Below are 27,562 nucleotides of genomic sequence, written 5' to 3'. Positions count from 1 at the left end.
TTGCAGATTGTCCAGATTCTGGCCTATATTTTGGTCCCTTTTTCATAAAATTGTGTTTTTTTCTGGCAAATTAGTGGCAAATCATTAAAGATTGAAGTTATGAAATAATTACAGATATTTGTGTTTCAGACTTGATATCTTTCAGAAAATTCATGCTAAAGCAACACCACTTATTCTATCAACCTTCTAAGTTTATAAGAGCAATATTTAACAATTGTCCCTATTTTGGGTCTTTGTCCAACTTTTATTTATGGCTTTGTCCAGATTTCTTTCTCTAAGTGGGTGAGAGGTATGGTGCATGGCCTTGAGCAAGACATTGAACCAGACAGCACTTTTGAGGAATTTAAGCTTGGCTCCTAAAATGTGCCTAATAACTACCTATGAACCTAAACAAAAATACAGATATGCATACTAGTTTTAGAAGAGGACTATAATAATAATTCATAAATTAGGTCTACTGTTGTACCAGTAAAGCTTTTTTATAATTGAGCAGCTCATGTAAAATGCAGGCTTGAAAGCAGTAGAATATAGTGCCTTAACAGCAATAGATATACTGCAGGTCAAAAGAACAGCAACCAGTAGCAAGCAACATCAGAGGTGCCTCATTATTTTTGTTTGTGAAACTTTTTTTAACATTTCTGAGTTCTGTAAAAAGAAAATAATCAGCTGTGGCTCTCTTTTAATATGACTCAGACTTCATGCACACTCCCCAAAATAATACAAAATAAATGCACATTGTAATACCTTATCCTATGGCTTTTGAGGAGGGGGAAATGAGGCTGTTATAAGGACTGATTGTGCTGTAACTCCAAGCAGGTCTTAGCTCTGCTCATTGGTGACTGTGGTACCCAATGTATGATGAAAAAGAGAAATTAAAATAAGATTGTTAGAGTGATGTTCTGGACTGGAGAAGAAAACTGTGACTTCTTCTTGGGAATTCAAAAAAAATTTTTTTTTTTTTTTTAGTATTTTGTTCAACTGGTTAACCCTCTCCTCAAAATCCCCCTCCATCTCTATTAATCTACATGGTTTCACCCAACTAATATCCACACCCAGTTATACCTCTAAATCTACAAATCATTCATCTCTCCTTGACTGGATCCTGGTAACACACCCCCACAAGTATCATTTCCCTGAAACCCTATCAGACACCATTAGTGACCACTGCCCAAGTAAAGTCCTCCATTATTCTCCTCACATGAATAAACCACATAAGATCAAAGCATGCCACAAACTAAACAACGTTGACTGTAATAAACTAAACAGCAAGCTCTCACCTATCAGCTGGTCATTCCTTAACCACATACCCCTTGATGAGCCAGTAATGCAATTTAACAAAATATTCCTTAATATACTCAACTTCCTAGACCCCATATGAAATATTAGGATAAAGTCAGCCATAACCCCTTGGTTAACCAACACCACCCTCAACCTAATGGCCCAGAGGGGCAAAGCCTGGAAACTCTGTACTAAAACCAAACTCCCATCCCATTTCCAACAGTATAGACAGCTATGTAACCATTTAAAAAAAGCCATTACCAATGATAAGAGGAACTAGTACACAATCCCCACTGAAACGCACCTAAATAACCAAAAAAAATTCTGGCATTCAGTTAACCAAATCCTTCATCCAGGAAACCCCTCCTCCCCACATAACCTAGCCCTACAAACACTCCTCTCCAAACTGCTACTAACATCAACTCCTATTTCATAGACTCCATTTGCAAACTAACCAGCCACCAAATCCCCAATACAAATTCTACCCCATCCACCAACCCTCCCAAAACTTCCAACACCTCCTCAGCCTTCTTCCTGAAAACTGTGTCCACCAACTACATTAAATCCCTACTTCTTAAGCTTAAGCTATGCTCTTCCTCAACAGATGCACTCCCTCCATTCTATCTCCAGAAAGCTACCAATTCAATAGCCCTACCCATCTCCATTCTCATTAACTGATCCATCAATGAGGGCAAAGTCACAGCAATCTGGAAAGAATTCTACACTCTACCCATCCATAAAGGTGGCAGCTCCACCAAACTATCCACTTTTAGGCCCATTGCAATTCTATCACCTCTTTCAAAGATCCTGGAAAAATGTGTCCACAAACAAATCCTACAATACCTCATTCAAGACAACCTAATCACCCCCACCCAACATGGCTTTCACCCTAGTCAAAGTACCTCTACTGTCCTCATCTCCTTTGTCAACACCATCTCACAAGCCAGAGATCAGAACAAACTAGTGCCCTGCCTCCTTCTTGATCTCTCAAAAGCTTTTGACACTGTCTCTCACCCCTCCTCCTTGATAAACTCTCTGAAAGCAACCCATCTAGCTCTACTATCTCATGGTTCTCTAGCTACCTCAGCAAATGCTATCAGTCTGTAAAATAGCTTTCTGCTATCTCTACAGAACTTCCCATAAGGTTCAATACTGGGCCCACTACTATTTAATATTTTTACCAATCAATTATTTACCTGCACTCCCCAGTCTTCTCTGGTACAGTACGCCGATGACTCAACAGTCATCACTATAGCTGATACCCTCTCTGATCAACATACTACAACTCAGAACTCCTTTCTATTGAAAAATGGCTCAACCAAAATCATCTAATCTTAAACGCAAAAAAAAGACTAAACTCTTGCTCTTTGTCCCAAAATCAATGTGTCATCTAAAACCTACTTTCTCTCTCTCTTCCTACAACAACACACACATCACAGAAGAAACCCACACCAAACTACTCAGGTTCATGATAGATGACCAGCTAAAATTTGACCTACATGTACTCAGTAACATAAAGAAAACACACCAAAAACTTGGACTTCTCTACAGGAACAAATGCTTTTTATCTAACAAAGCAAAGTCAGCCCTTATGCCATGCCTATCTACCACCAACCCTTCTCTATGGCTCTCAAGTACTCACCAACTTACAAACCACCCTTCTCACTAAATTAGAATCCACCTATAACAAGGTAGCTAAATTCGCTGCAGAACTCCCATACTCCTACCCCCACTGCCTAGCACTCAGGAAACTAAACTGGTTAGAGCTACCCCATAACCTTCTCCTCTCTCAGCTTCAGATTATACACTCTATAATATACCAATCATCTTTTTCCCCAGCATTTCCTCTATTATCTCCTGCTACTCCCCACCCAGGACACTCCAGAGCTCAGAACATCTCCTAACCATATACAAGCCAAAGATCAACTTCGGCAAAAACCTTTATAGCTATGCACCAGCTGGAAAATGAAATAAACTTCCACTAGACATTCAAAATATTAAACCCAAACATAATTTCAGAAATGCATTAAAAAAGCACCTAAGCAATATAAGACTATGTCAGTGTAAGCATCCCCCAGATTGACCTTCACTTCTCTCAGACAACCCTCTCCCCCCCTCGTCTACCTGTATCCCCTTTCTCTTCCACCTAACTTCTCTGTATTACTCCTACTTCTTCATAATCTACCTACCTTGTACTTCCAATTAACTATACACATAAACTCAAATTATTGTACCTAACAAGTTTCTTTCCATGTCTACCTCTCGGGTGAACTAAGTTTAAACAATGGGAACATTTCTATTTTTGCAATATCTACCCTGTACTGCAATAAGTATGTAGATTTGAGATGTATTAGATGCTATTAGCATCTTATGTCTTATTTCTCTAATTTGTAATTTTGTTAAATTTTGTAAATCTCGTTTTATATAACTATGCTTAGTTGTCTTTGTAGTAGCTATATATTTGTGAAGCTTTTCTCCCAGGGTCTCCACTGAAAAGGGACTTCAGCCCAGCTGGACCAACCCGGTCAACAAATGTCAAATAAATAAATAAATAAATAAATTTGTTGTTGCCAGCATAGGCTGTGGAATCACTCAGTATACACAGTAAGTTGAATATATATGACACATAGGGCAGGATTCACGAAGCCTCCGTGTAAGAGTTATAACTCTTACACGGAGGCTGCAGTTAAACGGGGTGATGTCAGCATGCTCTGCATACTCATGAGAGCATGCTGAATCACACCTAAGTCTAACACGGTCCATGTAAGACAGTAGGGGGCGTGTCCGTAGGCCGAGCCCTGCAAGCGGACACGCCCCCAGAAGAGTAAAAGTGCCCAAAGTAAACACCCACGACAGAGTCCACGGAAATGTGAATAAACACAACACAACACATGCCCCCACAGACTATGAACAGAAAATATATAAATGAACATGTGATATATTTTTTTTAAATTGTAAAGATGTTTAACCGTGAGTGCGCTGTTTGCTGGCGTGCCGTTAGTGCAGCTACAGTTAGCAGTCAGTGGGAAAGCATATAAGAACTAAATATGCAAAGTAAGCCAAGAAGCAATAGCGTAGCGGTAGAGACGTCAGCTGAAGAGCAGGCATTCATGGTTCGAGCCCCCACAACACCAACTTTTATTTTTAGAAAAATAAGCATGAAACAAGTCCCTGACAAACATGTACACATATAAAATCACATTTTATGTAAAATGTAATGAAATAGTTCATTTATTTTGAAGAAATGTGAGGTAATAAAACAATAAAAAATGTCAGATGTGCCTATAGCTGAGCCAAAGTTTAACAGGGTGAGTGCATCTGCCCGTAGGTGAGCAGTGGTTTACCTGGTGCAAAATGAGTGCCAGTAGCTGAGCAGTGGTTTAACAGGTGCATATTGAGTGCCCGTAGGTGAGCAGTGGTTTAACACATTGAAACTGTGTGACCCTAGCTGAGCTGAGCGTGATATGCGTGCTGACAGCCAAATGAGGTGTAAACCAGTGCACCCCGTTTGCGCAGAGCTGCGCACCGTGCCAACAAGCTAACCGACGGGCAACGTTGAGCAAGCTGTAACAAAACTGCCTTTACACAGACACACCCCCTAGCCTGTCTAGACAGTCATAAAATATAAAAAGCAGTGGCCAGGTTCGAACCCAGGATACCATGCACCATAGTCAAGGTACTGAACCACTAAGCTACGACAGCTGTACTCAGAAATGCAGTAATAGCAAATATATAGGAATGAATAGAAAGTGGAGCATGACAAAGCAGGTTTTGTGAAGTGGATACAATTCCAAAATGGCCAATCACAGATAAGTGCGGGAAAAACGGCATATATAAGCCCCATAGGCGGGAATACACAGCATAAACGATTGTAGAACTGACTTGCAGCCAGAATGTCAGGTGTAGGTGAGGGTAGTTGCTTTTGAGCACAGAGGTGGGGCGTTGAGGAGTCCAGATACATGGTCTGGCTCCTAGTCCACAATCATGAGGCCCAACTCATGCAGGGCCAGGTCCTGTGGGGAGCATATAGGGCTGAGGCGTGGGACCGGTTGGCTCATGATCTTACCAGTGCCACAGGGATTCCAAGGACTGGTGAGCAGGTCCGTCACCACCATGCGGACCTGAAGAGACGCAAGCAGGACCAATTGAACCTTTGGATCCAGGAGGCCCGGCAAATGCCCAACGCCCCACTACTGAGTAAGTTACATTTAATTATGTATGTAAGAAATTAAATTAGCTGATATTATGGAGATGTGTATTCCAATATTACTTCATTTATATTACAGCTGCAGGTGTCCGTTCTGCAAACCGCAGAGCCTATGGCGATAGGCTGGTGCGGTTGCACCACCAGGCAGGTCAGTAATCCACTCCCAGTAACTGTAAAGAAATATAAAAGTATGACAGTTAGCAAAAGAGTGCAGTGTAGTCACTAAGTAATAAAATGTGCAAGTAACAGTGTAAAAGTGTTTGCAAGTATTGCTTGATTACAAAAGTGTGTTGCAGTCTGAAATCCAAACAGAAAAATGAAAATGTCTGAAATAAAGTCTGAAATAAAGATGCCCCACCTATAATATCATAGTGCACAACCTGCAGCAGGCTGAAAAGTACAGCTGCAGAAGATGAGCAACTCACATGTGTGAAATATATCCCTGTTGAAATACTGAAACATGACAGAAGTGAGACTGCTGGAAAGGATTGTAATAACTACAGGTAAAACATGTCAATAAAGCCTAGAAGTAAGTACCATCCTGAATAGTAAAATGAAAACAAGTGAGAGGGTGTGAGAAAGAGTTATGAATCCACCAATAAAGTAGTAATAACCCCTGTATAAAGTATACTGCAGTCAGTACTGAATGAAATGAATGTGACAAGTAGAACCAAACTGCAAAATGTGTCCAAAGTGTTGCTGCAGCTGGAATGTGTATCCCAAAATCTGGATATGTTGCTCTCAGTCTGCAATATGCAGATAGTATGATTGTCTGAAATATCAAACATCCACAGTTGTCTATAGCTATATAAAGCAAATGTAGCAGGATGATGTAGCTGAACAAAGCCAGATATGAACATGTATGAATAACAATAAAATGTATATTGATGTAGCAGTAACAGTCCTATCACCAAATTGAAGTAGTTATCATATAGGAAACTGTAGTTAGAACAGTAGTGTGTATATATCTGTAGCTATTAGAAATGTACAGCATATGTATTGGAAGGTGTTAATAATATTTTCTTCACCCCACCCTATAACCACATATAATCCATTCCACGTGAAAATGGTATGTGCAATCACAATTAACACCCCTGGACATTTGTCCTGATGGGTCATAAATATTTGCATGTCCGTTGATGCATCTGCCCTGTTCATACATCCAAACCTGATGGCCTGTTGCCATCAATCAACCCTGCATGTTGTTGGACTGTGTATTGCTGTTCAAATTATGCATGTGTTATGCTTGCTGTTCAATGGTGTGAATATCTGGGTGTTTGGTTAATGGGAATACTAATGCATGCTGTTACAACTAATTGCGAATGGTATTGTATGTTACTAACCCAAACTGTCATGACATAATGCAAAACATAGAATGACAGGGAAGGCGGGTTCCAGCGGACCCACCTCTCCCACCTCAGCTGGCGAGTGCACCTGGCACTAGTGCCCAGTCTGGACCCTCCTCCGGTGGCCCTGTGCCACCTGCAGGTGGAAGCGCTGCAGGGGATGGGGCCCGTCCCCCCTCTGCAAGTGTGGCCGGAGGAGAACCACCACTCACCCTCCGTAGCGTCCGGACTGTGGTGCATAGGGAGATCCGGGACTCTGTTCTTGAGCCCCTACACCAGCTTGAGGCACAGGTGGCACAACTTACGGGCATGCCTGTTGCCCAGCCTACACAGCCCCCAGCACAGCCCCATCCTGGGCAGTGAAGGAACAGTGGCAACTGCCCATGGGTGGGGATATCAGTTCCACTGTTGCCATCTGTGGGCTCATGGGCTCTGGATATCCAAACCTCCGTCCCCGTCAATTGTGTAACCCCCACACGTGTCATACACCACCCCTGTATGCGTCTTGTTTGTCTTGTCTGTTGACCTACCCAACCTACCTCCCCAGCTATACCGACTTCCTTCACCTGACATACCACTCTCACCTGAAAAAAAAAGGGCACTCTGTACCCACAAAAAAATTACGCCCCATACATAGCTGCCCATTCCGCACATATGTCTACCAGACATGGAAACTATCAATTACAATTGGCTGTACAACAAGTATTATTGTTGTCCTTACACCTCTCTCAGGGGTGGAAGGTATCAAATGTCACACCAAATTACAAACATATGCACAGCTGTTGCTGATGAAGAAATGGGCAGCTATGGGCCTTACCTACATCCCTCCTGCAAAACCCAAGCTTGTTTCCCTACTGTCTTACCCTCTTTGTGACCCCTTTTTCACCACTTTCCTGTCTCCCCATTTTCATTTCTTTCAAAGAAAATAGCGCGGGTGTGCGCAAGAGTAAGCACGTTTAAGCGGTTGTAAGCGGGTGTGCGCGGAGCTAAATGCCAGTGCGCATGCGTGAGCTCCACGCAAACCAGCGCTAACCCGGTTACAACTGCTTAAAAGTGCCTTAGTCACTTTGATTGACAGGTCCTGTAGTCAGTTCAGAAGCAAAATAAAATCCCACTGGCAGTCCCGAACCCAGGACCTTGGAAACAGTAGTCTGCATGATTTACCACTAAGCCATGACTGTTATACAAGAACATTGTGCTAAAATAAATATATCATGTAATAGTAGGAATGAATGTAAAGGGAATATAGGATGTGTAGTACACAAAGCATGTCATTTAGAATTACTGTCAAAACTAGTGGATTTCCATAATAGTAGTGTGTGAACAGAAACAGCCATGCTAGTTGGTAGCTAGTAGGTAATAATGTCACTGTAGCACCTTGCAAGCCACACACATACTCACAGCAGGATAATCACTGCCCATACCCCACAACCTCTTACAGGAACACATCCGGACCAAGTAATAAAATATGTGGAGCAAAGGCCCAAAACCAGGGACACATTACAAATAATGTTACAACAAATGCAGACAGTTCAGAGAGTAACAGGGTCTGCATTTTGTGGGATGTTTGGAAGGGTATGAAGTCTGAAACTTGAATGTTTGTCACTATATTCTGACTTGAGCCCAGAGTGATTTGCCAGAAAAAGCTGTGCATGAGATATTGACCAAAATATGAGGCAGAAATGTGGACAACCTGCAAATATTTGTACACATGAGAGGTCTGACACCACCATATTTGAATAGTTAAGAGCCTAGACATAGCAACAGTGAATGACTTACAGGGATGCCCCACAGACTCCATGTGAAATGTACAAACAGTAGGCAGAAAGGTGTAACAACACATGCAATGGTAACTATGGAGTCCTGAAAGTATTCACCACTTGCATGGCAGAATAAGTGTAGTAATACATATGCTCATGCTAACCCACAGTCACAACTGCAGCATACCAGACAATTTAATGGGTGTACCCCACTGATATGTACCATTCCATGAGGCAGATAACAGATGAACCTGAGAGTCTCTGGGGCCTGCTCAGCAGCATACTCAAATACCCTAATAGATGTCAAGGCCCACACCATGGCCAGACCACACTGCATGCTGTAACACCCTAGCAGATATAGCAAGCATTCCAAGGTGTGAATGTACATGGAAAATAGGAAAGCTACAGCAGCACACTACAGTCAGGACACCTAGCAGGCATACAAGTAGTGACTGTAAAGGGCAAATATTGAAGCCTTAGCAACAAAGTGCAAGCAAAAGTGAAAGGAAAGCACACACACACACACACATTAACAGTAGTAGTAGTTGTAGGTGTCAGTGTACATACACAGTTAGTACAGGAAACTGGAGAAATGAATGGAGGAATGTTAATCTACAACACAGCTGGAAATATGAGAGAGATACCAACCTTTACACTCACAGAACATTGTCCACAGCATACCAGCATGGTCCCTGCCCTTAAAATCTGAAAGGGCTACGCCTATCTCACATACCTTTTTATAGCACTGTTCTGAAATCACAGTGAGAACTGCAATCAGTACACAACTGGCTGCATGCAATTAGCAAATGCTGGCTAACAATTGGTGCAGAGGCCATCACATGGACATATGCAGATACCTACAAAAGTATGCTGTACTCCCAGTCCACACATGCAATACTTTCATTGCACCCTGAGGAGGACGTGAGAGACAGAGAGAGAGAGAGAGAGAGAGAGAGACAGAGACAGAGACAGAGAAAATTGAAATTAAGCAGACACAAACAAAACTGTTCAGCAACAGCCACCTGAAAGCTGACAACTGGCAAGTGGAGCAGCAGGACAGAAAACCAGATGGCAACACAAGCAGCTGTGACAAACACAGGTAATGTAAAGTAATACTATAAAGGTCTACATACTGTGAACCCTCCATATGTGTCATTGGTCTGTATCCATATGTATATGAAGATGTGTAAAGGGCAGGGGACATACAGCAACTATCAGTGAAGGCTGTACATACATCTGTATGTGAGAGCATCTATGTGCACATATCAATGTAGGTTGACTGTAGGTTGTAGTGCAATGTACAAAGTAGGTTTCACAGTTATGTATGTTTAGCAGTATGTTAGTGTGTGTATACAGTATGGTAGACAAACATGTTGATATACCTGTCTATCATATGGATATGTATGTATGTCAAAATATGTATGTATGTATATATATATATATATATATATATATATATATATATATATATATATATATATATATATGATATGCATATATGTATACATACATAGAGAGAGATGTAGGAATACATAGACAGATGTAGATAGATAGAATATGTACAAACATATATATGTAATGCACACATACAGATATAGATATATGTAGATACATATACATAGACAGACTGATCTGACTATCTACAGGTATGACTGTATATGATGACCTCAACACCCCCGTCCCACCCCTCTGTCACTCTCAACCCCTCTGTGTCCCCCTCTCCATATCTATAGCAATATATGTACATCAATATATATATGTGTATATGTATACAGACATATATATATATATATATATATATATATATATATATATATATATATATATATATATATATATATATATATATATATATATAGAGAGAGAGAGAGAGAGAGAGATGTATATATATTCTGAGTGAGGCACATGTGTACAGATGTATTGCAACAGGTGCCTGGTGACAAAGGCATGGAGTGAACACCAGTGTCAAAACTGGAGTACCATACCCCATTTCAAATCACCTACACCAGTAACCACCAGATATGTGATTGGCTGCCCACCACTGCATGTGTCAGGGGTGAACAGGGTCATAAATGTGTACAATAGTGCCCCAATGATATTCACAGTGGCACACTATTCCTGGAATACCTGCACATGGTATGTGTCAGCAGACATGGTGTGTCAGCTATGGACATGTAGGTCGGTGTACCCCTCCACACCACATAATGGATGCCATGGTATGGACCTCACATGACAGCTACAGATATGGAGAAGGACACAGTGACATGTACAACACTGTGACAATGCACTCAAACACATTACCAATGCACAGTGACTGACAACACCACAGAGTACACACATACTACCCACATAGAGGTTACCACTCCCGGATTTACATACGTAAGTCACACCCATGACAGATGTCCAACAACCATAGTAACACCTCACACCATCCACAACCTAAATGACTGCTGTGTGTCGTCCATGCCACTGCAATAGAGAGCACATGTGTAGGTAAAAGTTCCTACCCACAGATAAGACATACCCTGCAATAAACCACACAGTGTTAAGAAGCAAGACTCCCCATGAGTACATGTCACACATACCCCTGCTGAATGTTAGTCAGATAGGTAATATGCCATATGAGTCACCCTGTGTAACTGTGTGACAGCAGCAGGTACCATCACACCACATGTGTCACAATGGTCAGGGTAGCAGAACAGTATGCTGCTGTAGTCCCAGGGCAATAGCATATTGTATAGTATTGTATTGTAATGTAATGTATTGTGTTGTATTGTATTGGTATGTTGAGGTGCCTCCTTCGTGGAGTGGAACCACTGCTGCTGTGCGCCAGTGTACAGGTACATATCCTGTAGTCAGGCTAGTGTTACATAGCACTTCTATATGTGTGTTTAGCTCCTGTCAGAGTTTATGTAGCATGCAACTGGGGATACCATCAGGTCCCAGTCATGTTGTGTATTCTGCTTTCATGAGGGCGGCTCTCACCTGGACATCTGTGATGACAGGGAGGTTACAGTCAGCTGGGATAACTATGTCTTATTTTGGGGAGAGGGCGGGTGACACCTGCACTGAACCTGTCTGCCACAATGTTGTCAATATCTGTGGTTTCAGTGAAATATTTGTTGTTGTGTACTAACTATGGGCATAGAGGATGGATTCTGACCAGGTTGCTAACATAACTGAAGAAGGCCTTCTGGTTATCTGTAGTGTCCCTCTTGATTTCCCTCTCAAAGTTGCCCATGGATGTTTGTATGATGGAAAATAGATCCTTACTAGTGCTGCTCAGACATGCCTTCCCTTTATGGAATTATGCTCTGTCTTGCAGTAGCTTCCATCTTTGTAATACAATCTGTCTATGGCTGGGGTCCACCAGACAGGATGCTGTCCCTTTGTGGAGAGTGTCTTGGTCATATATGGGATTGCATGATCCATGCATTCTCGGAGATGTCTGTAGAAAGCATTTGTGTAGGGGTCAGCATTGTGGGTTGTATCTGCCACTGGCCCAGTGGGCTGAAAGGATACCATGTCACTGTTACAAAGTGTAAAGTTTGCATCTGCAATGTTATTCACTATAGTCGTTTGTGCTGGTGGTGGAGGTGGGATATGTATATCCAGGGCAATTAGTGTGTGGTCAGCTCACAGTAGTTGATGATGTAGGCCATACAGTACCTAGATACAAACCCCCAGAGTGAGGAGGTGCTCTGGACCTGAATCAGTGTTCTGACTGCTGGGGTTTGGTAGTATGTCGTATGGAGTGTGCCAGGTACTGTTGCACAGTTGCTGGCTGAGCACTGATACCTGGCCATTTACATGTGTATCCACCAATAGACAGACAGATGCTATATATGTGAGATATGTTGTATCATAACAGTCGAGTAGCATGTGTAGTATGTGTGCCAAATTCTGCTGACATATATTGCTGATATCAGGTTATTTTCTTTTTCAGGTACATGGCTCACCCGCGGAATCCCGCTTACTCCACAGCTGAGGATGAGGAGATACACCAGAGCCTGGTGTGGGATTATGCAATACTCTTTTCCCGCACCAGCCAGAATCAGCAGGAGAGGGCTGCACTGTGGCAAGACCTGGTCCGTCGGGTAAATGACATAGGCACGCATAATAGGACATATGAGCAGGTACGACATCACTGCAGTGATTTAATCAGAAATGTCCATCAGCGTGCGTCGGATATCCACAGGCAACAGGTCGCCACAGGTGGTGGGGTGGCTACACATCCCCCACTCACCAGACTGGAGGGACTACTCATGAGTGTAGTGGCTCCAGTCCGCCAGCAACAACAACAGCAGCAGACATGCATTATGATGGAGGCTGGAGCCACGCAGCAGCAAGACAGTGAGCGTGCAGGTAATATGCCATATGTATAGTTGACTGTTGTGTACACTGGTAGTTAATGCATGTGTGAGGTGTGTCCTTGGTTTGTAGCTGTCACCATAGTATTTAATGTGCAAGTGTGATATCCTCAATATTAGCAGCTGACCTGTGAAAGGCGACTGTTGTACTACTGACCTGTATCATACTCAGTAACAATGGCACAGTTGTGCCCACTGACATTAGTTTCTTCACGCCTGCAGGTCTCTCCGTGTAACAGCAATGCAGCCTATCCATGCTGGTGAGTGTGTATTAACAATACCTGTAATAGTCTTGATAGTAATAGTAATATTAGGCTCACTTAGTAGTGCTCTTTGTATGCATGTAGGTGTGTCTGTGTCTGTGTGTTGATATCACGCATACTGAGTAGTGTACAATTATGTGCAACTGTGTGCATGTGCATGTGCATGTGTGCATGTGTGCACCTGTGCATGTGTGCATGTGTGCATGTGCATGTGCATGCATGTGTGCACCTGTGCATGTGTGCATGTGTGCATGTGCATGTGCATGTGCACATGTGTGCATGTGCATGTGCATGTGCATGTGTGTGCATGTGTGCATGCACATGTGCATGTGCATGCATGTGCACCTGCATGTGCATGTGTGCACCTGTGCATGTGTGCATGTGTGCACCTGTGCATGTGTGCATGTGTGCATGCATGTGTGCATGTGCATGTGTGCATGTGTGCATGTGTGCATGTGCATGTGTGCACCTGTGCATGTGTGCATGTGTGCATGTCTGGACCTGTGCATGTGTGGATGTGTGCATCACTGGTAATGTGTAGACATTGTAAACTGTGTTTCCTGTTTCCCTCCCACAGGTTCTGGTGCTGCTCTGGTGTCATGCAGCAGGGAACCTGAATCAGGTGCCATGGGTACTGATAATGATGACATCTGTGTAATGGCACAGGAAGGTATGCCAGGGTCCGCCATTGGTCAGCCGATTGACAGTACACAGCTGTCGACCCCATCAATGCGCACAGTTATCCTGCCAATACACCCTTTGTCACCAATGTCCCTAGGTGATGGACAGCATACAGTGGGCATTGACCAGGGTAATGTGGTATCTGTGGCACATGCCTCCCCACACAGCAGCCATGGGCATGGCCCAGAGATGGTACCACACAGACAGATGTCCAGGGGTTCTCGTGGGAGCATCCATGGGCGTACTGCCCCTGTCAGACGTGCCCACAGAGGTCTTACAACCTCAGCTATGTTTCGGGCTGTCATGCAGGCACAGTCACGTATGGAACGGTACACCAGACAGGGTCTGAGGGAGCTGACAGCATGTCGCACAGCCATGACTGACAGTATGCGTGACATTGCGGCTGCCATCCGTAATTTCACCGATGTCATAGACAGACGTTGTGGGGACATATTAGACCGGTTCCACAACTACATGTCCATGAGCCAGGGCGATGGTGGATGGTTGAGGCGTCGACGTGGGCGTATGCCAGCAACAGCAGCAGCTTGCAGTCATCGCGGATGACAACAGGGCCGCGGCCGCCCCCATAGTGCCAGCAGCAGCCCCAGCAATGCTGGGTCTGTGCTGTCATCAGACCGCCCCAGGAGACCACGTGCACGTGGCTCTGGCCAGGCCCGACAGGGATCTGTGTCCAGTCAATGAACACCTGCTTCTGATGACAGTACCCAGTCTGGGTTGGTACCGGATACGGTCCGTAGCACCCCTGCAAGGCACAGGTACCGTGTCCGTGGCCAGAGACACTGATCTGTATGACCTGGCAGGTACAGTCTGTGGCTGTCCACAAACACCAGTATATGGCAGCCATGAGGTGGAACTGTGTGCATCCATACACACATGCAAATTGACAACACCTAGGGCTACCAGTTACACGCACACACTGCATCAACATTGCCCCACCTTGTACTGCTGTCCCTCACCAACACACATACACATACATGTCAATCGGTGGTATCGGTGGCTGACTCAGGCATACCAAGTTCACACCCTGTGCATATGATGAAACTGTGCCACCTCCTGCAATCTGTAACATCAGTGCAGGTACAGGTTAACATGTTGCTGATGCACAGGGTGACTACATAGACATGTAGTAATAGTATCATGTTGTTAACAGTACTGTGTGCTGAATTAATTGTGGGTATATCACAGCATGCCTGATGCAGTAAGGGTGTGATTGTCATGTACTGTTGTCTACACCCATGGTAAGTACCATAGTGTATCATCTGCACATGTTGGCATACTGGTGGTAAGGATGTCAACAGAAGGCTACATACATAGGTAGCACAGGGATAAGGTAATGAATGTATTAATACGCAATGATGGACATGTAAACTGCAAGTGGCATGTTGCCCACACTGGACTCTGCAATGCGGATGTTTGAGGATGTTGATATGTGTGCAGTACTACACGACTGGTACAGGACACACAGGAGCACCCTAGCACTGCAAGCTCACATCTCATACCATGCTAGACAGCCCCAACACACAAAACTAACTGTCACAGGAGGGAGAGTCCCCATACATGTCAGGGATACTGTGGTGGCAGGCCAGGTAGCACACATCCTACTACGTATGGAACCACTGAGTGAAGGCTCAGTGTCTGTTATTTGACATGTGTATTACTGCAGGTATGAGCACATGGGTTTCCATCCAGTTATTGTACATCCTGACAGTACATGGTCTGTACACTTGTGTGCGCTGAGACTGGACCCTAGCCATCTGACCTGTGTATTTCCATGTACATGTGCATAGTGCCTGCATATTTGCAGTGTTACCTACTGGAAGTGGTACAGCTTGTTTGTTGTACAATGGACTACATGCAGCCCTGCTTACTGTAGCTTTGTTTGCATGCATGTTTGCTTGCAATTACCCTGGAATACTGATCCCACCTGCAATGCATAGTTACAGAGCTTCTGTGGACTCCTAGTGACATCTGCATAGCTTACTATATGTATGTCCATGTCTCACTTGACAGAATGTCACTGTTTGTCCTGTTCACATGTACGTTGCCTGTGACACATTGCATATGACTTACCTGGCATTTGTCCACGTGAGCAGTCATATATGCTACTGCTAACTAATCACAGGCACTACACCCTCACATATTCATCTTCTGTTGAACCACCTGCTTCGCTAGGGACGGCTTGCACCTGTCACCCCTGGGCTTTCAGATATTGGCAAAGGCTCTTGCTAACCCATAGTGCCTATGTTAGGCAAGGCTCAAATGACAAACCCACCTTCATAGGTATCACAAGGGATAAGAAACTAAGAGTAATGCTACCCAACGCCAGAAGTCTAAACCTCAAGATGCATGCACCAAACTCTCCTTGGCATGGAGAACATCGATATCTGTGCAGTAACAGATGCCTGGTTCAGGGCTACCGAGAGCACCCCAGCACTACCAGGTTATACCTCATACCATGCTTTTCAGCCCCAAAACTTGGAAGAACCACAAATGGAGGGGAGTATTGATATTCATCAAAGATACCCACACCTCCAGGTTGGTGGCAAAGCACCAAGCATCAGAGACTATCCATGTGCAACTAACAATGGGTGAAACTGCCTTCCAGGTTATAGCCTGCTACAGACCACCCTCCCAAACCCAAGAACTGCACTCGGCCATCCTGTGAACAGTGGAAATATGAAGGTCTCTCCAAACACCATTATATTGGGCGACGCTAACTACCCAAACATGGACTGGGAGCATGACTCTAGCTCCAACACCCTAGGCCAAAGATTCCTAGAATATATGAGCTCAAATGCTATGGAACAACTTGTTACCACTCCCACAAGAAGGTGAAACATACTGGACCTGATCATCACCAACATGGGGACTCTATGCTCCAGACCAGAAGTGTATCCCTCACTGGTAAGATCGGACCATAAACTAATCTCACTGGATATTCACATCCCAACCCCACTTCTTGCCCAGAACACCACAGTGAACAACCTCTCTAAACCAAATTCACACCCCTCAAAACTGAGGTGGAAAGCTTCACAGGCGGCACGCCTGTGGAAACTACAGACCAGACCGCAGATTCCTCTATAAACGCATTCTATGGACACCTTCAGGAATGCATGGGTCATGTGATCCCGAATAAAACCAAGACCCAATCCTCCAAAGGCAGACGTCCTGTCTGGTGGACCCCAGCCATAAACAAACTACACAATAGAAGGAGGAAGCTACTAAATGATACAGCAAAATCCCAAAAAGGGAAGGCATCACTGATCAGTATTAGCAAATAACTACAGGCACTCATAAGATTGTCTAAGGCCAGCTTCGAGAGAAATTGCACAGGACACTAAGGATAATCACAAGGCTTTCTTTAGTTATGTTAGGAACCTGGGTGGTAATTCCCAGATATGCTCAGAGGTAGTCCAAAATGTCAATAGAAACACCAAACCCACAGACATTGCCAACATTCTAGCTGACAGGTTCAGTGCAAACTTCTCCCCCCTCCACACCGAAAGGGCAAATATGTATCCCAGCAGAGTGCTGCCCCCCTGACATCTCAGATGCTCAGGTAAGAGCCGCCCTCTCCAAAGCAATACACACTGCATCAATGGGACCAGACAGTGTCCGGGCTGTGTCCTACATGACCTCCAAGACGTGCTACAACCAAACATAAAACTACTGTTCAATCCCAGCCTTACTACAGGATATGTGTCCAAAGTGTGGCGTACAGCAACAGTGGTCCCTCTACAGAAAGGTGGTGCCTCAACGGATCCTGGACACTATCGCCCCATAAGCCACACTAGCTTGGTCTGCAGAGCTATGGAAAGGATCATCATGGACCACATAAATATAGATATTGGGGACCTACAGACACTGGTTCATACCCAGTTTGGCTTTGTTAAGGGCAGATCCTGCCTCTCAAACCTGGTTGATTTCTTTGAAACAGTCACCAAGGCCATTGACGAGGGGAAGGTGGTCCACACAGCCTACCTGGACCTCGCAAAGGCTTCAAAACAATACCCCACTCGGGCATTCTAGAGAAGCTCACCAGCTTAAATATGAGCCCCTATGTCACTAGATGGATTGCACACTGGCTCAAGGACAGAACCCACATGGTTAGAACTGCTGGAGCCATGCCAGACTCCAAACCAGTTACAAGTGGTGTCCCACAAGGCTCAGTCCTGGGACCTCTCTTGTTTGGTATATATTTATCGGAGGTACAGGCCAACACGGAAGGACTGTGGCTGACCAAATATGCAGATGACTGCAAACTGGCCGCCATAATCGACTCTCCAGCCGACACAAGCATCTTCCAAATGGCCTCATGGAAACAGACAACGTGTGCCAGAGCCATGGCCTCCAGCTGAATGCAAAAATGTGTATAGTCATTCCCTTTGGCAAAAACAAAGTGCCCACAAAGTACCACATAGGTGGTACTCCATTACTTACAGAATAAGTAATTAGGGACCTGGGGACCCAAGTTGATAGCAATCTCTCATTTGACAACCACGTGGCCAAAGTGGTTAGAAAGGCATTGTATATAGCCCACCCCATCATGAAGGGATTCACATCTACATCAGGGGAGGACATCGTGCCTCTTTACTCATCCCTCATCAGGCCCATAATTGAGTACAATCCCCTGTTGGGATGTACCTTACCAGACACCTGCAGCAACTGGAAAGACCCCACAAGTACCTCACCAAGAGGATCAAAGGGCTCAAACAGATGCCATATGCTGACCGGTTAAAGAAACCCCAGCTCTACTCAGTGGCATACCGCCTGTTCAGAGGCGATCTGTGCCTAATGTATAACGCCATGTCAAACCCTGAATTAATGGGCATGCTGCACCTGAGAATATCCAAATCCCATCGGGCTACACGCTTGAGAGACCTGAACCTCAGCACTGAAATAAATAGGACATGCTGGAGGGACAGATTCATAACCCAGAGGCTCACTTCACTCTGGAATAAAATCCCAGTCCAGGTTAGGCAGAGTCTCTCATTGACTCTCTTCAAGAGGAATCTTGATGAGTGGATGGGACATTGTTGGTTTACCCGGTATCACTTCTGTGTCACTGTTAGACAGAGGCACAGTATACTAACCTCGGAAAAGGGCATGGCAAGATATATTTACAATGGATGGCGACAGCCAAACACATTCTGGCTAGGTTCTTAAATGCCCTAGGGCAGATAGCCTAGTATGAAGCTATGAACCTATGAACCTATGTACCTTGTTCCCCATTGGCCCTATGTGCTGTTAATCACCATGGCAATCACAATACTATGGTAGCATGTGCAAAGGTCAGTTGTCAGTCACCTCTATGGTACAGTTGTGGAATATGTGGGTCATGTGGCAATGTCACAGCTGCCACATGTACACAGTCAACCCTCTCCCTACACATGGACGTACAACACATGTATGAGATGGAACCACATAGCCAAACTGGGGACTAAGCACTCTGAACCCAGTACTGGCATAACCTGTCAGGTGGCATGCAATACTACAGTGACTACAATACCAGTCTGATGTAGACCTACACTGACAGCAATACAAGCACGTGTACACACTGGGCCATTCGTGGAGCCTTAGAATAGCATCCTGCCTGAGCGGCACACACCTCTGCAGCTGGCACACAGGCATACGTTATGCCTGAACACATCACACATAACACATAGCACACAAATCCTGTGTGCCAAACAGTCACAGCCTGTATGGCTAGACAACACACCTGCCACAGTTGTGTTAGCTACCTTTATTGTCCGGTACAGTGTGGTCACGCTCACCAGGCTGGACAAGGTGAAGGTCACAGTGATATGCCCGTGGGGCACTATGGTCCACCACATAACACAAGCATACAGGTCAGTCAGAGGCATGGACACATATGACTCAGTCATTGTCCATGCCACATACCTTCTCCTGCTGTACTTGTAGGGTGCTGACATCATCAGTGTTTAGAAAGGGGAATGTGCATCCTGTATTGTGTTTTCCCAGTTGCCAAAAGGGACATTTCCCTCACACAGACTTGCACACACACCAACCCCACTCACACACACCCAGCATTTGCAGGATTCAAACCCCTACCTAACTATGTTATGACACTCGAGACGGACACATTAGCAGAGCGCTATTTGCATTACTGGGAGGTTTCCCTTCTCCTGCTGTACTTATAGGGTGCTGACATCATCAGTGTTTAGAAAGGGGAATGTGCATCCTGTAGTCTGTTCTCCTAGTTGCCAAAGGGACATTTCCTCACACAATTGCACACACACTAACCCCCCTCATCCAAACACACACACTTGCCATTTGCAGGATTCAAACCCCTACCTGACTATGTTATGACACTCGAGACAGACACATTAGCAGAGCACGCTATTTGCATTACTGGGAGGTTTCTCTTCTCCTGCTGTACTTATAGGGTGCTGACATCATCAGTGTTTAGAAAGGGGAATGTGCATCCTGTAGTCTGTTTTCCCAGTTGCCAAAAGGGACATTTCCCTCACACAGACTTGCACACACACCAACCCCACACACACTGAGCATTTGCAGGATTCAAACCCCTACCTAACTATGTTATGACACTTGAGACAGACGCATTAGCAGAGCACACTATTTGCATTACTGGGAGGTTTCTCTTCTCCTGCTGTACTTATAGGGTGCTGACATCATCAGTGTTTAGAAAGGGGAATGTGCATCCTGTAGTGTGTTTTCCCAGTTGCCAAAAGGGACATTTCCCTCACACACAATTGCACACACACTAACCCCCCTCATCCAACCACACACACTTGCCATTTGCAGGATTCAAAATCCTACCTCACTATGTTATGACACTCGAGACAGATGCATTAGCAGAGCGCGCTATTTGCATTACTGGGAGGTTTCTCTTCTCCTACTGTACTTATAGGGTGCTGACATCATCAGTGTTTAGAAAGGGGAACGTGCATCCTGTATTGTGTTTTCCCAGTTGCCAAAAGGGACATTTCCCTCACACAGACTTGCACACACACCAACCCCACTCACACACAGAGCATTTGCAGGATTCAAACCCCTACCTAACTATGTTATGACACTTGAGACAGACGCATTAGCAGAGCACACTATTCGCATTACTGGGATGTTGCTCTTCTCCTGCTGTACTTATAGGGTGCTGACATCATCAGTGTTTAGAAAGGGGAATGTGCATCCTGTAGTGTGTTTTCCCAGTTGCCAAAAGGGACATTTCCCTCCCACAGACTTGCACACACCACACACACACACACACACACACACACACACTGAGCATTTGCAGGATTCAAACCCCTACCTAACTATGTTATGACACTTGAGACGGACGCATTAGCAGAGCGCTATTCACATTACTGGGAGGTTTCCCTTCTCCTGCTGTACTTATAGGGTGCTGACATCATCAGTGTTTAGAAAGGGGAATGTGCATCCTGTGGGGAGGCAGACGCCAAGCACACTCTGGCTAAGCTGTCATTCCCTAGGGCAAACAGCCTAGTGTTGACCTCTACACCCATATGTTTAATTGTCAAATGCACATTATTTGTTGCTGATAGACTGTTTGCAGGTCTTTATTGCCATAGCATTCCCTGTTTGTATGAACAACTTGTGTATCTGTGGAAGATGTTTGCATATGGGAGGGATCCACTATATCACGTATGTCTCTGTAGTCATTTAACTGTGTGCACTGGGCAGATTGCTGTAATGTGGTTGGTTCCTGGAATAACACGTACAAATACCAGATATGTGTGGCCAACTGCTAAACTGAGATTTGGCCTAAGTGTGTGAGCATGCCCAGTTCAGCCTTCCCATGGCATGTTGTCTGACATATGTCTCATTTATCAAAGTGTGTGAGCATGCCCAGTGTGAGCTTTCCATATGTTGAACTCTGCAGCCCACCACATTTGTGGATGAGTGTGAACTTCAACAAATATCTCCGTTTATGGTTGTGTGTTGTGTGTCATGTTGTGTAGTTACTGTCCAACTGCTTTGTGTGTGAACACAACAGGGATTATACTGTGCCTGCAGGGTTTGCATGGGATACTTTGCATACAGTTGTCAACATCCTTTCACACTGACCTAACACTGTAGTACTGTATAGTGTACTGGTTCAGTACTTTGACTGTGGTGGACAGTATCCTGGGCTTTAGTCCTATCACTGCTTTACATTTCCATAGTGAGCACAACAGCCTGGTTAGGGGCCAGTTGTGCACATCTGACCATGTTGCATTATGTTCAGATATGAACTACTTAAACCAGGCTTGTCCAACATTGGTAGTGTATTCCACAACATAGGTGTACATTTGCAAACACTAGCGATGTGCCCTAGGCCATTTCTAATGCTAGTCGGAGAGTGTGTTTGTCCTTCGACACACATTGTAAGTGGAGTTTGCCATGACATATGTCATGGTTAGTATACTGTGCCTCTGTCTACCTGTGACATAACAGTGATACCCAGGGTAAAGCTACCATCTCCCATCCACTCATCAAGATTCCTCTTGAGGAGAATCGATGAGTGACTCTATGGATAGCCTGTACTGGGAGTTTACTCATGGGTGGGGTGGCTTCTGTGTTATGGATCATGCAGTACAGCTTGTCCTATGTAAGTCAGTGCTGGGGTTCAGGTCTCTCATGTGCATAGCTCACTGCCATTCAGATTGTACAAGGTGCAGCATGTTTATTGATACCAGCTTGGACATGGCTTTATACATCAGGCACAGCTTGCCTCTGGGTGGGCAGTATGGCAGTGTGTGTAGCTGCAGTTTGTTTAATCAGGCAACACATGGCATCTGTGCAAGCTCTTTGATACTCCTGGTGAGGTACTGTTGGGGACTTTACAGTTGATGGAGGTGTCTGCTGAGGTACATCCCACAGGGGCTATTGTAGTCAATTGTAACGCTGATGAAGGATGACTGCAGAGCCACAATGACCTCCCCTTATCTAGATCTGACAACCTTCATGATTAGGTGGGTATATGGTATGTTTCTGTGAACACTACAGCCACATGTTTGTCCAATGCAGGATATCTATCACCTTGTGTCCCCAGGTCTCTCATTACATGTTAAGTACGTAATGGGTTAACACCTATGTGGTAATTGGTGGGCACTTACTGTATATCCACGGGGTTGACTATACACTTTTCTGCAATTAGCTTGCTGACATGGCTATGGCACCAGTTGTCTGTTTCTATGTGGCCCTTTGTGGGATGCTTGTGTCAGCTGGAGGGTCATATATGGTGAGCAGTTTGTAGTCCTCTGCAAACATGTTCAGACACAGTCCTTCCATGTTGGCCTGTACCTATGGGACATATATACCAGACGAGGGAGATCCCAGGACCAAGCCTTGTGGGATGCCAGTTATATCTGGTTTGTAGTCTGACATGGCTGCAGCATGTCTGACCATGTCTGTTCTGTCCTTGGTCTGGTTTGCAACCCTCTACTGACATAGGGGTTTATATTTAAGCTGGTGAGCATATCTATAATGAACACGTAGGGTATTGTATAGAAGCCTTTGCAAGGTCCAGCTACGCTGTGTGGACCACATTGCCCTCATCAATGACCTTAATGACTGTTTCAAATGAGTCAAACATGTTTAGGGGCAGGATCTGCACTTAAGAAAGCCACACTGGGTAGGGTCCGTGTCAGTAGGTCCCCAATATCTTTATGTCTGCGGTACATGCTGATCCTTTCCATAGCTGTGCAGACCGAGCTTCTCAGGATTCTGGGGTGGTAGTTTTCAGTATCCATTCAGGCAACACCTTTGTTGAGAAGGACCACTGTTGTTGTACACTGCTCTTTGGGTACATATCCTGTGGTAAGGCTGACATTGAGCAGTAGTGTGATTTGGCATTCCATTCGTCTTGGAGTCCATGTTGGACTCAGCCCAGGACACCATCTCATACCATTGCTGCTGTGTGTTTTGCTTTGTAGATGCTGGCTGTTACCTCAGCATCTGCAATGTCAGGGGGCCAGCAGTCTGCTGGGATAGATATTTTGCATTCGGGGGGGTTGCACTGCACCTGTCAGGATGTATGTTGGCAATATGTGTGTGTGTTTGGTATGTTGTTTGTGATATTTGTGTGATTCAGAGCATATCTGTGAATTCCCAACACGGTTCCTACCATCAGTTGTGGAAGCCTTGGGATTATCCTTAGTGTCCTGTACAATTTGTATCTTCATAGGTTCATAGGTTCATACTAGGCTATCCACCCTAGGGCATTTGTTAGCCTAGCCAGAGTGTGTGTGGCTTTCGCCACCCCTTGCTATGTGAATATTATGGCCATTTATGATTTGCTTTGCTGTGCCTCTGTCTGGACGTGACACAGTGAAGACCCCAGTGTAACTCTACGATCATCCATCCACTTGGCAAGATTCCTGTTGAAGAGTGTCAGTGAGGGGCTCTGCCTAACATGGAGTGGGATTCTGTTCCAGGGTGTGGGGAGCCTCTGGGTTATGTATCTGTCCCTCCAGCACATCCTATTTCATTATGTGTTGAGGTTGACATCTCTCACTCTCACAGCTCCGATGGCTTTGAGTTTTCTGGGGTGGAGCATGTCCATTACTCCTGTGTTGGACATGGCCTTGTACAACAGGCATGCAATGCCTCTGTGTAGGCAGTATGTGACTGCATTCAGCTGGGGTGTCTACAGCCAGGCAGCATATGACATATATTTGAGACCCTTTATCCTCTTGGTGAGGTACCTTTGAGGTCTTTCTAACTGCTGCAGGTGTCAGGTAAGGTACATCCCATATGAGGCATTGTACTAGATTATGGGTGTGATAAGAGAACAGTATAGGGGCACAATGACCTCTGTTGACATAGATGTGAATCCTTTCATGATACGGTGTCCAATGTAGACAGTCTTCCTAGCCACATTGGCAATGTGAGTGTCACATAACAGGTTACTGTCCACTTGTGTCCCTAGGTCCCTGATTACTCCTTCCATACATAATGGTTTACCACCTATGTGGTAATTTGTGAGTACCTTGTTTGGTATTTGGTGGGACATTCATACTGTCCAGTGTCTTCAGGACGGCTGGGTGGGGTTCCTGTGTGTGAGAGTGTGGTCTGTAGCATGCTACAGACTGTACAGCAGTCTTGCCTATGGTTAGTTGCACATGGGTGGACTCCAATGCCTTGTGCATTGTCAGTTACCTGGACGTATGGGTGTCTGTGCTGAATATGGATACTCACCCTCCTTTTATGTTTTGTTCCAGGTTTTGGGGCCATGACGCATGATATGTGGTATAACCTGGTAGTGCTGGTGTGCTGTCAGGAGGCTTGCAGCAGGTTTCTGTCACTGCACAGACATCGATGTTCTCCATACTGGGGATGGCCTCGAGAGCATGCATATTGGGGTTTACACATCTGGCATTGGTCAGCATTACCCTTATGTTTCTTTCCACTTATGTTTTGTAGGGTGGTGGGTTAGTCTTTTCAGCCTTGCCTACGAAAGGCTCTATGGAGGTGGCAAAAGCCTTATCCAATATCCAGATGCCCAGAGGTAACAGGTGCAAGCCATCCCTGGAACAGCTGCGTGGCTTGTCAAGCATGACATCCCAAGCAGACAGACATTGGATCCCCTTGGAATGACACCAGTAATTGTGCCACTTGTTATAACTGATCATTCCGTGTTTGTACTGTGGCATCATTCTTGGTGAGGGTAGGATGCTGCAAACAGTCAGTGTCATACCGGCCTGGACTACATAATCAGAGAGCTCATCTATGTCTCTTTTCATGTAGTCCGGGGAGGTACATCTCAGGTCATTCACACCAGCATGGACTATGACTGCATCATATTTCTACTTGCTTTGGGGTGACCTGCATACTTGTGTTATGTGGCGTATTGTGGCAGCCTACAGGCAGCTTACTGTACCCTTTCCCTTGTTCAGTCTGGTGTGCGGGACAGCAGTGTGTCTCGCTATGGAGTCACCTATTACAACTGTATCAGGCATGTTGTTTCTCCTTCTGGCCTGTGACTGTTTGGCACACCAGCTTTGTGTACTATGTGTTGCATGTGCTATGTTTGGAGGTTGTTTGATTGGGTGTCTGCTTTGGAGGCCTCTGTTGGTGTGGTGTGTTTGTAATTCGAGCCTCCGGGAATGTTTTTCTGTGTTTATGTCTTTGGTTTGCAGTTGTGATAGGTCTATGTGGGACTGGGTTTGTGGTGTGTGTGGTTACCTTCTCCTCCTGACTAGTTTTGGGAGTACTGAGTTGAGGGAGCTCAGCCTCCAGTTTGGATAGATGGTTGCATCTCTCACATATATTTGTATTTCTTGGGGAGTTGGGGTTGTCTGTGTACTTGGGGCAGGTGTAACATTGCCTCAAGATTCACAGATTCAACTTGTTGTGGCTGGCCTTAGTGGATTGTATGTGTGGACATATTTTATTGCCATACTACTGATCAGTGATTACTTCATTTTTATGTTTGCTCTATCATGTAGTAGCTTCCTCATTCTCTTGCATGGTTTGGTTATGGCTGGTGTCCACCATGCCAGATGCCTGCGTGTATGGCATTGTGTCTTGTTTTAATTTAGGATTGCATAATCCAAGCATTCCTGGCAGTGTTCATGGAATGGCTGTATTACAGGTTCTGAGGTGTGGCCCATATTTTGCACCTGCACAGGACCTTTAATGGATTCCACATCAGTTTGGAGGAGTGCAAATATTGCTTTACACATGTTTTTCACTGTGGTTTTCTGGCCAGGGACTGTGGTCAGGATTTGTATATCCAGTGTGATTACTCTATGGTCTGGTTTTACCAGTGAGCAATACACTTCTCGTCTTGCCATCCAGTACCCATGTTGCTGATTATCACATCCAGTATGCTTACCCCTCTTGTGGGAGTGGTACGTTGTTCCTGGGCATTTTGGTTTATGGATTCTATGAACTTTTGTCCTACAGTGTTGGGGCTAGTATAATGCTCCCAGTCTATGTCTGGGTATTTTCAGTCACCCAATATAATGTGGTTTGGAGGACTTGATATATTCATGTATTCCAGCATAGGCCAGGTGCAGTTCCTGGTGTTGGGACAGTAGTCTGTAGCAGGCTATAAACTGGGGGCAGTTTTAGCCACTGTTACTTGACCATGGCTAGTCCATGCTGCTTCTTGTTGTGGTACCAACATGGGGTGTGGTTATCCTTGACAATTATTGCTAGTCACCCTCCTTTTGTAGCTTGTTCCATGTTTTGAGGCTGTACAGCACAGTATGAGGTGTAACCTGGTAGTGTTAGGGTGCTGTTGTGAGCCTTGACCCAGTTTTCTGTTACAGCACAGATATCAACATTCTCCATACTGGGTGAGTTTAGACTGCATGCATCTTGCTGTTTCGACTTCTGGCATTGGGTAGCATTACATCTAGGTTCTTATCCCTTCTGATACCTATGGAGGTAGGTTTGTGTTTTGAGCCTTACCTATTCAGGGCACGCTGTGGGTAACAACAGCCTTTGCCAGTATCCATACGGCCTGCACTGATAGGTGCACACCAGTCCTAGCAGGTGGAGCATCATGTCATGCTCAGCATGTCATCCCAGGCTGGCACACATTGGATCCCCTTTGACTAACTGCGATACTTCAGCCAATTATTGCACTTGATCATCTCATTGTCATATTGTGGCATGATGCTTGGTGAGGGTAGGATGTTAGTCA

This window comes from Protopterus annectens, chromosome 2.part0, assembly GCF_019279795.1.
Source record: "Protopterus annectens isolate FY-2018-M chromosome 2.part0, PAN1.0, whole genome shotgun sequence".
NCBI classification, from domain to species: Eukaryota; Metazoa; Chordata; order Ceratodontiformes; family Protopteridae; genus Protopterus; species Protopterus annectens.
Note: the sequence above shows the minus strand (reverse complement) of the source record.